The 13,941-nt window shown below is 38.9% G+C and overlaps 1 long non-coding RNA gene and 1 pseudogene across 2 annotated transcripts; both read left to right on the top strand.

The window, feature by feature from the left end:
* The first annotated feature begins 1,559 nt into the window (after positions 1-1,559).
* Positions 1,560-2,871, top strand: LOC148700713 (uncharacterized). The gene is made up of 2 exons (XR_015971348.2): positions 1,560-2,277; positions 2,373-2,871. It is a non-coding gene; the product is annotated as an uncharacterized LOC148700713 (long non-coding RNA).
* Positions 2,872-9,502: 6,631 nt separating this feature from the next.
* On the top strand, positions 9,503-12,852 carry LOC103706506 (floral homeotic protein APETALA 2-like; annotated as a pseudogene). Its single transcript, XR_015971347.2, has 10 exons — positions 9,503-10,586; positions 10,726-10,751; positions 10,910-10,940; positions 11,069-11,156; positions 11,266-11,411; positions 11,582-11,626; positions 11,708-11,799; positions 11,901-12,052; positions 12,142-12,330; positions 12,413-12,852. The product of XR_015971347.2 is annotated as a floral homeotic protein APETALA 2-like (transcript).
* Positions 12,853-13,941: the final 1,089 nt, after the last annotated feature.

The raw sequence follows: 13,941 nt of genomic DNA, 5'->3' as shown, positions 1-13,941 counted from the left end.
CGTCAACTCTCACATTTTCCAATTAAACATACTCAACATATGTCATATATCGATGAAGTAAATGCACGGTATTAACTAGAATGCGATTAGCAAATTAGCAATATGATCGCACTAATAAGATCATATAATAAACCACTCACAAAGGAAATTGTGTAGTGGATATCACCTAATACTGTGGCATTGATCAACTACCCAATAGCTGTCCCATTAGCATAGTTTAAGCGATTGGCAGCCTCAACCCACAACAGAAGTTCAGTCTATCCGCATACTCTTAAGATTATTGATGGACCATTCAAAGCATAAGAAATGCAAGGCACATGGCTTAAATTTCATGATATACAGAGTCTGTTTTTTCTTTTCTTTCTTTTTATTTTTTTCCAATCCATGTTAAAATATCTGAGAAAGAAGAGAAAAATAAGAGAAAAAAAGAGAAAAATTGTATTTCTATCCATCAGTTACAATGTACAGAAGCAGCCTTTATATAGACTAGAAGGTTGACGAAGTTTGCTAAGGCCGACTAAATTTGGCACAATCAATCACAAATCAGTCAAAGTAAAGTTTAGTAAGACCGACTAATTTTGGCACAATCAATTACAAATCAATCAAGGTGAAGTTTAGTAATATCGATTAAGTTTAGCATAATCAATTACAAAATTAAGATGAAGTTTAGTAAGACCGACTAAGTTTAACACAATCAATCAATCAATAAATTTTAACACACTAAAGAAAACATAAACTAGGTTATTCTCTGATAAATGCATCAAATGCTATTTATGTTGGACAAGATCCGGCAGCTCCAATGGAATGTTGTTGGTCCGCATGGTGAAAATTGGGACGGGTGAATGTGGGGATTTCACCTCGCTTGCTAGAGTTCTCCTGCATCCGGTACTTCTTGAAACTTGGAAGTTTCCCATCTTTATAGGTTCTTATTTATACGGTGAGCTATGAGGGCACATCAAAGGAACTTGAAAGTACGGGTTTGTCTTTCATGATATATCCGCAAAGGGGTAAAGCCTCACTACATTTCGAGATTTATCGAGTCATTCTGTCTAATTTTTGAATATTTTGTTTCCGATTTCTATAAATGTATGTATATTTGTATTAGTATCTAATTTACCAAAAAAAAAAAACAGAGAGAGTTTGAATCAAATTTCTATACAGCGGACACCATTCTACTCACCTTTATTTCCCATATTTGTAACGAATTGCTCTAGTTTCATGAAGTTGTTACTAAATATATGCAATGCATGTGATTGAATCAAGAAAACAGAATTATGTCTTTCTTGTGGAGAAAAATTATTTTTAAAATCAAATGTTGGTTTTCAGTGGGATGTCTGACCATTGGAATCCATTCGATAATACGGTAGATCGTTGATCTTCCCATTTTTAGCTTAGGTATTAGTGACTAGGTATGTTTTTTTCTAAAAAAATATCCTACCAAATATGTAATAATTTAGTACCTAATTCAAAAAAACTAGCCGAAAGTTATTATTTAAATTTTTTGATCCTACATAAGTACCCAAGATCTGTCAAATAATTCTTTTTTCCTTTAAAAAACTACACCCTTTCACTCTTCTGAGGACCAACAAGACCAGTGTTCAGTGTTGATAGGAAGCTATCGAACATGGGACTACCCTCAACATATCTATTTTGAGAAATATGGTTTCTAATTGAATTGAGGTGCTCAACTATTTAAAATTACTACAGCTATTAATAATAAATTTTAAACATGCCCTACGATAAACTTGCTACAAGAACATGTTCCAATCAAAAATAGGGTTACAATTACCTTTCGAACGCTAAGCCGGTGAAAATCCCTCGTAAGATGTATTGCTAGAGAGGGCTATATCTTGTGTCTAATTTCCTATTGGTCCAGATCAAAGTTAGCACTAGCTAGCTATTAATGGTTTTATATCTTAATAAAAATGTGTTTGAATTCTCTGGAAAGAAAAATGCTTGAAAACCAAGGAACCATGTCCACCTTGCAGCAAACATGCAGTAATTATTAAATATACTGGCTGGTAGACAAGCTATAGATAGATCTGAACTGGCTTGATGAACAAGGTACTTCTATTTCCCTAAATCAACACCACCAGCCAAATATAAGAATACACTTCCATCAGTGAAGATTGAGTAAATTGGAATAAAAATACCTTATAGGGAATGGTCCAGCTAAAAGTGGTCCTGTTGCTGAATTATGAGGATATTATCCGCCATTTATTTTCTTGCAAAACACCATCTTATCTCCATTGGCTTACGAGCCTTTCTTCACCTCAGGTGACCACAAAAGTTCCAACTTTTTTTGCTTGTTCTTGGAAAAGCTAACCATTGAACGTTGTCCATGGCTTTTCTTTTCCTTTTTTCATGCGAAGCTTCAGAGCTGAGGACCCTTCTATATGTGGCAGGGGTTCAGATTCCATAAATTATGGGAAAAGCAACATCGTTGGTTACAGATACGTTTCTTCCTTCGTTATGTCTTTTACGTTTAACAGAATAAAATGTAGTATGGAATGGCTTTCTTTGTGAACTTCTTTTAGATTAAACAGGTATAATTAATTCAGATTAACACAGAATGTAGCTTGCTTGGCTAAGGAACCGAGTAAAGAGAGCAGAGATGCGCTTGTTGTCCAGTTTCCCAACCCCACGCAAGGAGCCGGTCCGATCGCATTAAACGTATCCTCCAAAAGATATCTGAAGAAATCTTTCAGATGGAAATGGTTGGAGATTTAGGACAGGAACTAGGGAGGCACCGATGTCGGGCTGCGATGCCGCGTTAGGTCGAAGCATTTAATAGCACTTAAGATCTATCATCGTACATAATGCTTGAAAAAATAAAATTTTTATATTTAATTGATCATTAAAAAATAATATTTCAGAGTTATTTATGTTTGACATAAGATTTTTTTTTTTCAAAAAATTGTATAGCATATTTTGAATAAAGAGAAAAAATTTATTTCATTCTATCTTAAAATTTAAGAATATTTTTCTCACTCTCATCAAATGTGGACCGCCTATACCAAAAAAAATAAAATTATTTTGAAAAAAATATTCTAATTTTCAGCCCCATATATTTTTTTATAAAATATACAAAGTTTATTTTTATAAAAAACTATTTTTAATTTTAACCTTTTTTTTTGCTGTTGATTTTTTTAGCACATTTTATGTTGCTTTTTTTTTAAAATAAGTAGGAAACATTGCTTTTCGAGTAAGGTAAAGGGAGCAACTTCCGGAAGCGGACAAAGGAGGACAGCAGAGCATGCTTGTCACTTTTGGAAACCAACAGTAAACGGATTATCTGCTTAGGCCATGGTAATGCTCGTACCCTATGTGGAAAAAAAGAATATCTTGTCATGGATGCTGTGAAGAAGATACAGGTGGATTTGGTAGATCTAGATGTGACTCGGGAAACTATATAGTATCCAATCTATATTCTATTCAAAAATAGGTCAAAGCTAATACTCGGTTCTTCAGCCTAATCAAATGCTAACCAGACTAAATTTTGTTCACAATGTTAGGTCCCAGTGGATGTGATGTTGCTCCGACTCATAGAACTCATACAGATATATATGGCCTCCCACATCGTTTATTCGTCAAAAAAATTTTAAGTTTTTTTCTGGGTACAATAGTTAATTTTTAAATATTTATATAAAACTAAAAAATTTAAAAATATCTTTTTGACTACTCTTAATCTATGTAACTGAACGAACTCGACTCATAATCTATGTAAACTATGAAACACTACAACACGGATTCATAAAAGCCGATTGTGGTGTCTATAATTAAATTTTGCTTTTTTTAAAAAAAATCTTATTCTATAATTAATTCTATTGAAATAAAAAATAATTTGTTGATAATTAAATTTGTGAACTTAGTAGGGCCATACTGGAATTATACGGACTCCACCCCAATCACGCATACAAAAGGTGTGAGGAAGGGATCGGACTGGCCGGATCCTTACGATGCTTCTCTTGGACCCGGCAACCACCTTCCCTCTTGTCCCCAACATCGTACCAATAAATAAAGGAGTCGGACGTGATTCGAGCATCGTTGCAGACTATGTATATCTTCTAGGATTCCCTGTGCGGATTCCTGTCATGTAGGAAAAGGACCATAATGTTACATTTTCTACGTTCAAAAAATCGTATACGTAATTATTAGTGCCGTATATTGGTTGCAAACAATAGGAATAATTTCACATCACTACGCCTCTGCCTCCCCAAATGACACCTTTGGCCCACAGCTTAGATGCCGTCACCAATGAGATCGCCTCATTAATGGACTACTATTTTTTATTCCCCAAGTAATATAAATAACTTATTTGTGTGAGTTATGTGTATACATGGAATGCATGTGGTGGTTACCTAAATTATAAGGTATATTTGATTGATCTCGAAGCTCGTCGTACTGCTGGATTCCATATCGGTGCCACGTAATTATAGTATCAGCATGATAAATGGTACGCTTAGCATATTGAATGTCGATATGCTACCTGTGCTAAATCGGTATGGTATGGTACGGTACAGTATACCATAATTTTTTTTGAGAAGATAGGTGAACATTGTCACCTCAATCAGATGCACGAGATGTATAAAAAACTACTTTAGCAAGCATCATATGCCGACATAATTATCCACTGCGCATCAATTAATCAACCATTGGCGGAAACTTTGGAGGAGAAGCGAGCCAATGGGGCATCAGAATATTTATCGAAATTGGTAGGTGCGTTCAACTCCAACTACTTCCATCAGAAAAATCTCAGGGTTATGCGATTCTCTCCCCTCTCTTTCCATGTTTAGGTGAAGCCCGTCATGTGATGCCAAGATGCCTTATGGCATCCTGATAATAGTGGGACCAATAAGTTTAGAGCTTGAAAGCAATGGTTTATACTACAGAAGAGTAACAAGGCTATCTTACTTTTTGCAGCATCATTCCAAGTTTGTTCTTATCTGCATGAATGGCTGTTCTGATTACTGAAATGCCTCTTTTCATGTCACCCCAAAATATAGTTGGAAAAAATAAGGAGATGGAATGAGAAAAGCAGCATATAGGAAATAAAATATGAATTAAAAAAAGGTAACTTAAAAGAAAAATAAATGAAAACAGAAGGGGAACTATTTTCTCTCTTGCCACTTGATGCTCCACCGCCGTTATCCACCAGTGTCCACATTTTCCACCACTATCCACTCAACACCTCCTTTTAATCTCCATCACCAACCAAATCATTATTAATAATCTCCATCATCAAAGTTCTTCATCATCGTCCCCTGTTGCTAATGATCTTCATCACCGTCCACCACTACCTGATCTCCACCTCTATCTACTACTATTGACGGTGCCCACCACTCATCATCACTTTCCACTTTTCAACTAATTTTTGATATTTTATTTCATATGTACATATTTTTTTAATCCCATTTCCTTCCTATTATATGATAACATGGCAAGGGATATTTCAGTCCAGAAAAACTAAAATAACTTTTTCTGTAAGTACATGGTTTGTTCATGCCAAAACCAGAAGCCCTATGGTTCTTTATTTTATTTTATTTTATTTTTAAGCCGAATACGTTATCCAATCCTTGAATAAATCCAGCAGAACTTTTTAACATGCGGTCCCCAAGTGGAACTACTGCACGTAACGACAAGGAGTTGTGGACCGGGCTTTTAATTTCCGGTCCCTCCCGTATCCGTCACCATACCCGGCACGCATGCTTTTCGGGCAATCGAGAATTTCAAAAAATATATGCTTGGTGGACCGGGAGTTTAAAAAGTTGACAAATAGTGATTTTTTTTGTTAGAGTCCGATCCACATAAGAACAGCTAATCAAGTTTCCTTATAAAATATTTAAGGGGCAGATGGGAGTTACACAGTTAGAATTCCACAATATAATTTATCTATATGATTAGCCATATAGGGTGCAATCCAATAAGCCGCACTTGACAGATATACGCCACATTAAAAGAATGGAGGAAAGCAAATATTCGCTAATAGTCCTATACCAAAGGATGCGATTGGAAGTTCAGAAATTTAGAGGCCAATAACCATCTAACAACTATCATAGAATGGCTCTCCAAAATAATTAATGGCGCTCTCAAGATCTCAAGAGCATATGTCAAATCTTTCCATGTTGGCAGCAGTTCTACTATCAAAAACTTGGTATCAAAGATCCTAACTCTCTCTGTAGATATAAGAAAACTCGTGGTATAACAAAACTTGAACCACCATTAGCATTTCTATTTTGGACACTGCCATTGAAATTAATCATGACTAAACAAGGTGGCAGTGGCTCCCAGTAGAAATGAATCACATGAAGGAGGACAGAATCAGCTGAAGAGGAGCCAGAAGTTTCCTCTGCTGTTAAAGTTTCATTCGGAGCAATAGCTTGAATAAACTCCTAAGCCTGCACATAAGCTTTCATGACAATAAGTGTAGGATCCATAGCTATTTTTGTAACACGCCAAATAGGGGTGGCAATCAGGTCGGGTCAAGTCATATGAGGGTCGGCTCAGATATGAGTCGATCAAAAAATTTCAAACCTGAAACCTGTCATATTTAATAAATAGGTAACTTGATCCGACCTGAAACCTGAAATCTGCCATATAAGAGTCGGCTCAGATATCCTCCGCCTGGTTTGCCCGGTGGAGTCGCCATCTAATCCGCCAGTACCGAGGTGGCGCTGGGGTGACATACTCACACATAGGTAATGAACCAAGTGGAGGTAACCTACAGGTCGGAAAGGGTATGCGGAAACTTGCGGCCTGCATCGAATATTCTCTGGTGGAAGGAGAGCCATTGGGGATTGCTACGCAGGTGAGGTTTCCTCTCCCTCCTCTTATTTTTTGTCAAAAAAAAAAAACATTAATTAATACATATACATATGTATCCATGTGATATGTCCATCTAAGTTTGTAGGCTAATGATGCACAAAGAATGGCATGCAAAGTTGTAGACAATAGGAATTGTTAGTAAAATGTTGGAAAATTCAAGGGTGAATCTTGGTGTCCATGTTTAGCAAGGGATGGTGGACAGGGATTGGCGCCCTTCGTTCCGCCTCCATTATTGGAAAGGTCTGGGCAACGGTGGAACGAGATGGGGGTGTGGAGACCACCGGTAAGCCAGTGCTGGCTGACACCCATCCATCTCTCTTGCTTTCTTTCTTTCTTGGTTGGCATCGAAATAATGCAAGGTGCAGCATCTCGGCAGTCGGCGGTGATTGGCGGAAAAGGGGAAACGTTGCCTCTCTCGTACAATTGGATTGAACTTTTCTGGAAACACGTTCACTTTTTATACTGTTACTCCCGGATAAAAGTCCATAGGTACCTTCCTATTTTGCCACATCTTCACCGGCACGAGTCTTCAATGAGAAAATCCAAAAAATCGAAGTGAAATTCTTCCTACTACCAAATGCTATTAATTAGGTGACCTAAAATAATAATAATAATAATAATAAAGGCCATCTGCCTATTTCCTCTCTCCTTCCTCACAAGCCTTTTTCTTCTCATCCTCGAGTTTTGTTCTCTCCTGCGAACCTTCTTCATTCTAAAGTACCTAATACACACCTCAGAGTGAACAAGCCTCATCAATTGATTGCCTAAAAACTGCAAATCAATTTACTTGGAGATATATATTAGATTACTATATATCTATTTTGCTAGATAGATATCACGTGATCATCGAGTATGTACTAGTAAATACTATATTCTAAAAACTATATTTCGATATATCCAAAAATATGTATTAAAATATTAGATGACTATTTTATCGTAAACATATCACTTGACCATATACTGTATACTAGTGAACATCATATTTTGAAAATTATATGTCGATTTATCTGTAAGTGTGTATTAAGTCACTGTATTAAAAAAAGCTTACAACATGCATTAAGAAGTCGACATGTGTGTATCACTTGGTCATATACTATGTGTTGGTAAATACAATGTTTTAAAATTATGTATCAATCTACTTAAAGGTATATATTAAATTGTTCGATGATTATTTTGCTAGGTATGTATCATCTTGCTATGTAATATGTACCAATGAATATCATATTTTGGAACTATACATCAATTTATTCGAAGATGGGTATTGAGACAGATGTCTTTAAAATATTTGTTTACTCATATGATTTTTTTTTGCTCGTCATACCTCCCTTCCATTTTCTGATGGGTTTGGTGGCAAGATGCCCTCTACGGCTTCACTTTAGTGCCCCCACTATCACCTTTTAATCATATTTACCGGCCCTCTCTCTTCCCCCGGGAAGGCCAAACAAACACCTAACCGAAACCACCCATTATTTTTTAAGTAAATCGCTCACTTAACTAGTGCAGCAAGTGACGAGGTCTCATTCCGGTGGAAAGCCCACCTGAAAGTTATGTGCCAACTGGGAGATTATTAAACATCCCACGATAAACATGGGACTTCAGAAATGATTACAAAAAACAGAGCACTTTGATTCCTAAGCCAGCCATAGATAGCTCGGTCAGCTATGGATGGTTCTTAGTCCATATAAATTATTCAGCATATTTGTATTTATATGTGCGCCTATTTTGATGATTGGCATATATTTTCCATTTAAGATGTTGGACCACAGAACTTAATGATTGTTCTGGCATGATGAAAACAGTTCAATGCTGTCGACTGAGGGCGAGAACTTTGCGTGATAGAGAAATATTCTTTGATTTATTCAAACTTTATTTATACAAGTTGAAATTGCCTCACCTCCTATCTCGGCACAAAGAAGCTAAGTCTCTTCTCGTTTTTTCATATTTTATTTTTTAATTTCAAAAAAATAAAATCATAGATACCAAATCAATTTTAAAAAATCACTTTTATTATTTTTGAGAAATAAAAAATTCTAAATTTATGTATTTTAAATATCAAAAAATTATTTTTCACTACAATCATTGTTGCCTCCTCCACCACTACACTGGTTGCTTCTGCCTTTTTTATTTTGGCACTTCTATCTTCACCACATCGCACCAGCATCATCAGTATTGCCGTCATTGTCGTATTGCTGGCACCCTAATTACCAACGTCGTCATTGCTGCTACATATTCAGCACCTCGCCACCATCTCCGCCATATGGACCTCTGTCAGTATCGCCACCTCCATAGCATCATCATCTCTATCATCATCATCATCATCAAATTTATATTGTTAAAAATAATTTACTGCACTAAATTTATTTATATTAATTTGAAAGATAAAAATTGACTTTTGTTTGGTGGTGAGGGGCCGGATGTCTGGGTTCGCAGGTCTCCTAATAAAAAAAAAATTTAGACCGTGCTAATTTTGGTTCTTCAGGGTTATCTATGCGGTTTGATGCTAGATTGGCATTGCTCTTCCTCAGCATTAGGTGCTAAAAATGCTCATATGCTAATCGAACCTAAATGACTAGATCGTAGTACATGCACTAGTCTTCGTGCAAAGTTTATAAATGTCAAATTGAAGTGTTTGGGAGAGTAACAGTATACTAATCAAAAGGACAGGGAGAAGAAAGTAATACTGATGAGTGGTTAAGCTCCTTTGGTGAGAGGGGACACACGGATCATGCTTTTCGATTTGGTTAACGTGGGAAGTAAGGAAGGGATGGTTCCTTCGTTTTCCCATTTCCACGGGCATAAAATGTGGGTTGGGGGCTGTCAAAGGGACAGGGAAGTGAGTGGAACAGCAGCCATCTCCATTACTCGTTGGTTCCCAACAAAAAAGAAGAGGTCGTAAATAAAAGAAAGCAGGAGAAGAAAGAGAAGTTTGGGGAGAGAGAGAGAGAGAGACAGGGGACATATATGGCCACCTAAAGGAGATCATCAAGGTTGCCTCCCAGTTTGGGAAAGCTGCTGCCTTTGGGCATTAATCCTCTCCTCTGCTGCTTTTTGGCTCAGTCCCCTGTCCTAGGTATTGGATTTGAGGAGAAGGGAGGCGGAGAAGAAGATAACTTGGGGTGGGGAGGAGAAAGAAAGAGGGTTCTTTTTGGAGGGAGTTAAGGAGATAAAGGTGGGATTTTTACGCAGTACCAAAACTCCAGCCTCTCGATGGCAGGGGATGGTGGGGAGAAAGCAGGACTAGGAGGCGAGGAAGCCAGGATGTGGGATCTCAACGACGCCGCCCCGGAAAAAGAGGACGGTCGCTCCGCCTCCGCATCCGCCGCCGCGGACGGCGGAGAGGAGGCGGCGCCAGGAACTGCCTCCGCCACCACCGTGGCAGACAACGAGAACGACGACTCCAGCTCTTCCGCCATCGCCATCGAGGCCTCCGACGAGGGGGAGGCCGACGGCGGTGGCGATGGGAAGCTCTTCGGGTTCTCCATCACCGGCCAGCCCTCCGCCGTCGTCACCCACCAGTTCTTCCCCCTCGGCGCCCCGGAGGATACGGGTGGCCGGGCCGGCGGGGCCGCGATGGAGCCGCCGCCCCGGGCTCACTGGGTTGGAGTCCGGTTCTGCCAGTCGCCGGAGCCGGCGGCGGTGGGGAAGGCCATGGAGGCGCCGCAGCCCGTGAAGAAGAATCGGCGAGGGCCCCGGTCGAGAAGCTCCCAGTACCGGGGGGTCACTTTCTACCGGAGGACCGGGCGATGGGAATCTCATATATGGTTAGCTTTCTCCTCCCTCGGTCTCAAAAGCTGAAAAAAGATGGGATTTTTGGAATTGAATTCCACTGTTTGGGCTTCTTCTCTTTTTCTTCTCCTCTTTAAGCATTAGATGAACCTGTTCTCCCCCATTTATGTGCAGGGACTGTGGAAAGCAAGTTTATTTAGGTATGTATGATCTGTTTGATGTGAAGAATATATATGAATTAATTGGTAAAATTTTTCTTCATTCTTGATGATTATGGTTGTGTCTATGAATGTATCTTTCTTTTCTTTTCTTTTCTTTTTTGTAATTGCTGATGTTTTGTATGGAATTGACTGTATAGGTGGGTTCGACACTGCACATGCTGCTGCTAGGTGAGCTGATCGACATTCTCTTCACATGATTTCGTTAATTCAATAATCTTTTGCAACTAGTTCTTCAGACTCAAAACCAATCAAGACCCAGCCACCCTTAGCTCTGAATTATAGATATTTTGATGCAGGGCATATGATCGGGCAGCGATCAAGTTTCGCGGGGAGGATGCAGATATAAACTTCAGTCTGGATGATTACGAGGAGGATCTGAAACAGGTAAAGGGAGTGTGAGTGATATGGCTAAATGTGACATTATCGGACCTGTAGTAAGGTATTTACGCATGAATTGGAATCTAAGAAAAGGGTTATGGATGCTGGTTGACAGATGAGCAATCTCACCAAGGAGGAATTTGTCCATGTACTTCGACGCCAGAGCACTGGATTTCCTAGAGGAAGCTCTAAATTTAGGGGTGTGACCTTGCACAAGTGTGGGAGATGGGAGGCTAGAATGGGCCACTTTTTGGGGAAAAAGTATACCACGGCTACTTCTTCAATGGCTATTTACCAACTTCATTTTTTCCTCTTGAAGAACTTCCTTGTCGAGTTCATCTCTGTCTCTTGTTGAACAACTGATGGTAATTGTTGTTGGTGAATACCTAATGGTTCCTCTGGTTTAATGTATATGATCTTTGTTCTGACAGATACGTGTACCTGGGCCTCTTCAACACTGAAGTGGAAGCTGCCAGGTATACTAGATTCTCTTAATTCTTACATAGCGAGACTACGAATGAAATATTTCTGAATAAGTGCCAATCCGGAGTTTGCAGGGCTTATGATAAGGCTGCAATCAAGTGTCATGGGAAGGATGCAGTTACCAACTTTGATCCTAGCATCTACAAGAGTGAGCTTGATGTCCCTGGTAAGTTTCTCGTTAGCTTTTCGTTGTTTTATTTTATTTGCACTTGTTTATCTGGTTGATCATGCCTCAATTCTATTCAAAGTGTTAAACATTGTTTGCAGCTAGCCACACTGAGCACAATCTTGACCTATGTTTGGGGAGCTCAGGCTTCAAAAGGAATCTTGAACCAGTGGATGATGAAGGCTCCAATGGAATGGATCAGCGAATTCCAATGGCCTTTGACCCAGAATGGAACCATAGCAGTAGGCTGAAGGTATCAATAATCCACCTCTTTGCTGCATCGCCTTAGTGAAAACTTGATGAAATAACTTTAAAAATAATTCATTTTTGTTTCCCTATTAGTTTGATGACAAATTTAAGCTGCCTGAAGACAAAGAAAGCAGAATCAATTATGCCTATAGCAATGCCTACATCCAATCTCCAGTTCCTTTCAAGGCCAATGAGATTTTCAAGCACCCACAGCTTCAGAGGAACAGTGGCATGTACCCTATGTTCCTACCGCAGCAGTTTGATTCGTATGGTTTTCGTCAAGTGGGTAGCTCATTGAATAGAGTCTGTCATATTGCTTGATACTCTGTAATCTAATCTTAACACTGCTTGGTTTGCGATACAGCATCCAGGCAGCAGCGATGGATCACGGGTTGGAGGAGGAAGCCTTTCATTAGCAATTGGCAGTGAGCAGCAACAGAAGAATTCAGATTGGGGAGAGCATCGAAACAATTGGCTGTCAGCTACCACCCTGCCTTCCCAAAAGTTCGTTATGACCACTGATGCAGCATCATCGGGATTCCCACCGCAGATAACAAAACTGCCCCCTCATTTGGCAGCGGAAGAATGGTTCCCAGTCTCTCATTAGACCTAGCCGAAACACTGTCAACATGCAGTGATGGTATCTGTTACTCCCTTGCTGACCGGCCAAGAACTCGATCATTTTTTCTCGTTTCAGCTTTCATATATTGGCAGACGGCTTTCTGGAGGGTGGCTTTCCATTTTTTCTGACCTTCCGTTGACATTATGACTCCTGATTAATTTGTTTGGTCTTATGATTTTCCATCTCTCCCTTGGAATTTATGTACTGCTAGGGTAAGGTCAAAAAGAATTGGGCAATGAAAATTGGGGGGGGGGGGAAGAAATATTGGTACTGTTACCACTTTAAGGCTGGAGCTGAAGTAATAGCAAACTATGTTTAGTTAGTGCAACAAAGAAGGTTGTCACTGAAATAGTGGAAAACTTCTAACTGTGATGAAAAAGAACAGTGTCTATTTTAAAGGGAGAATACAATCAGAGATAATGCGACTGCATGATAGGTTCTTTTGAACCAGAGAAGGGCTATTATGGTGAGAGGGACTTCACAACCCTATACCAGGCCAAGGTGGGAGATGGGAGCTTCGGCCTTTCTCATTCTTTTTATCCTTTTTTTTCCACTATAATTTGGGTTGCCTGTCAGTGTCATCTAACTCGTTTGAGGTTAGGAAAATTTCAAACAGCAGCCAGTATGATGGTTCCAAACGTCTCCTTTGTGCTGCAGGCAGGCATAATGGACTGATGGCACCATTAATCTGTGTTATGACTGTCATGTAAGTGTTGTATCATGGGTTACTTAATGCAGTCATTGCTTAAAGAAATCCGATATTACTTCTATGTTTCTTTTTCTTTCTTAAAAATTATGCTTAACTTCGCAATATGTGTGTGTGTGTGTGTGTGTTGGGGGGGTGTTATGTTGCTGTTATAAGCTTTGAATGAATCAGAGCAAGGGCTTTGACATTATTTTGGTTTGACTGCAGCAAGTCTATCAAATTTACGATACCTAGAACTCCCTTACATATTCTGCAGTTGGCGAGATAAGTAGTCATTTATTGATGATTGGTCATAAGGACATTGTTTTTATCTTGCTCGGAGATAATGATATCTATCATGTATGGATACATTGATAGCTAATTAAGTAGAACCAGTTGGGTCTGTTGTTCTGTCGGTACTTCTGCTAGAATTGTATTGGTTTTATGAATAAAAGTTTGTTCAGAAATCATGTTCTAACTTCTTATGATTTGTTAATTTGAATATTACAGAGATCATGGTCAGACTTTTTTTTTTGAGAGAGAGAGAGATCACGTCCACTTTTTTAACTATCAATTCCGCACTTAC

Source organism: Phoenix dactylifera, chromosome 11 (assembly GCF_051530095.1).
Source record: "Phoenix dactylifera cultivar Ajwa chromosome 11, Ajwa_hap1_PhDact_Kaust_v1.1, whole genome shotgun sequence".
Classification (NCBI taxonomy): Eukaryota; Viridiplantae; Streptophyta; class Magnoliopsida; order Arecales; family Arecaceae; genus Phoenix; species Phoenix dactylifera.
Note: the sequence above shows the minus strand (reverse complement) of the source record. Positions and strands in the feature narration are given on the sequence as shown.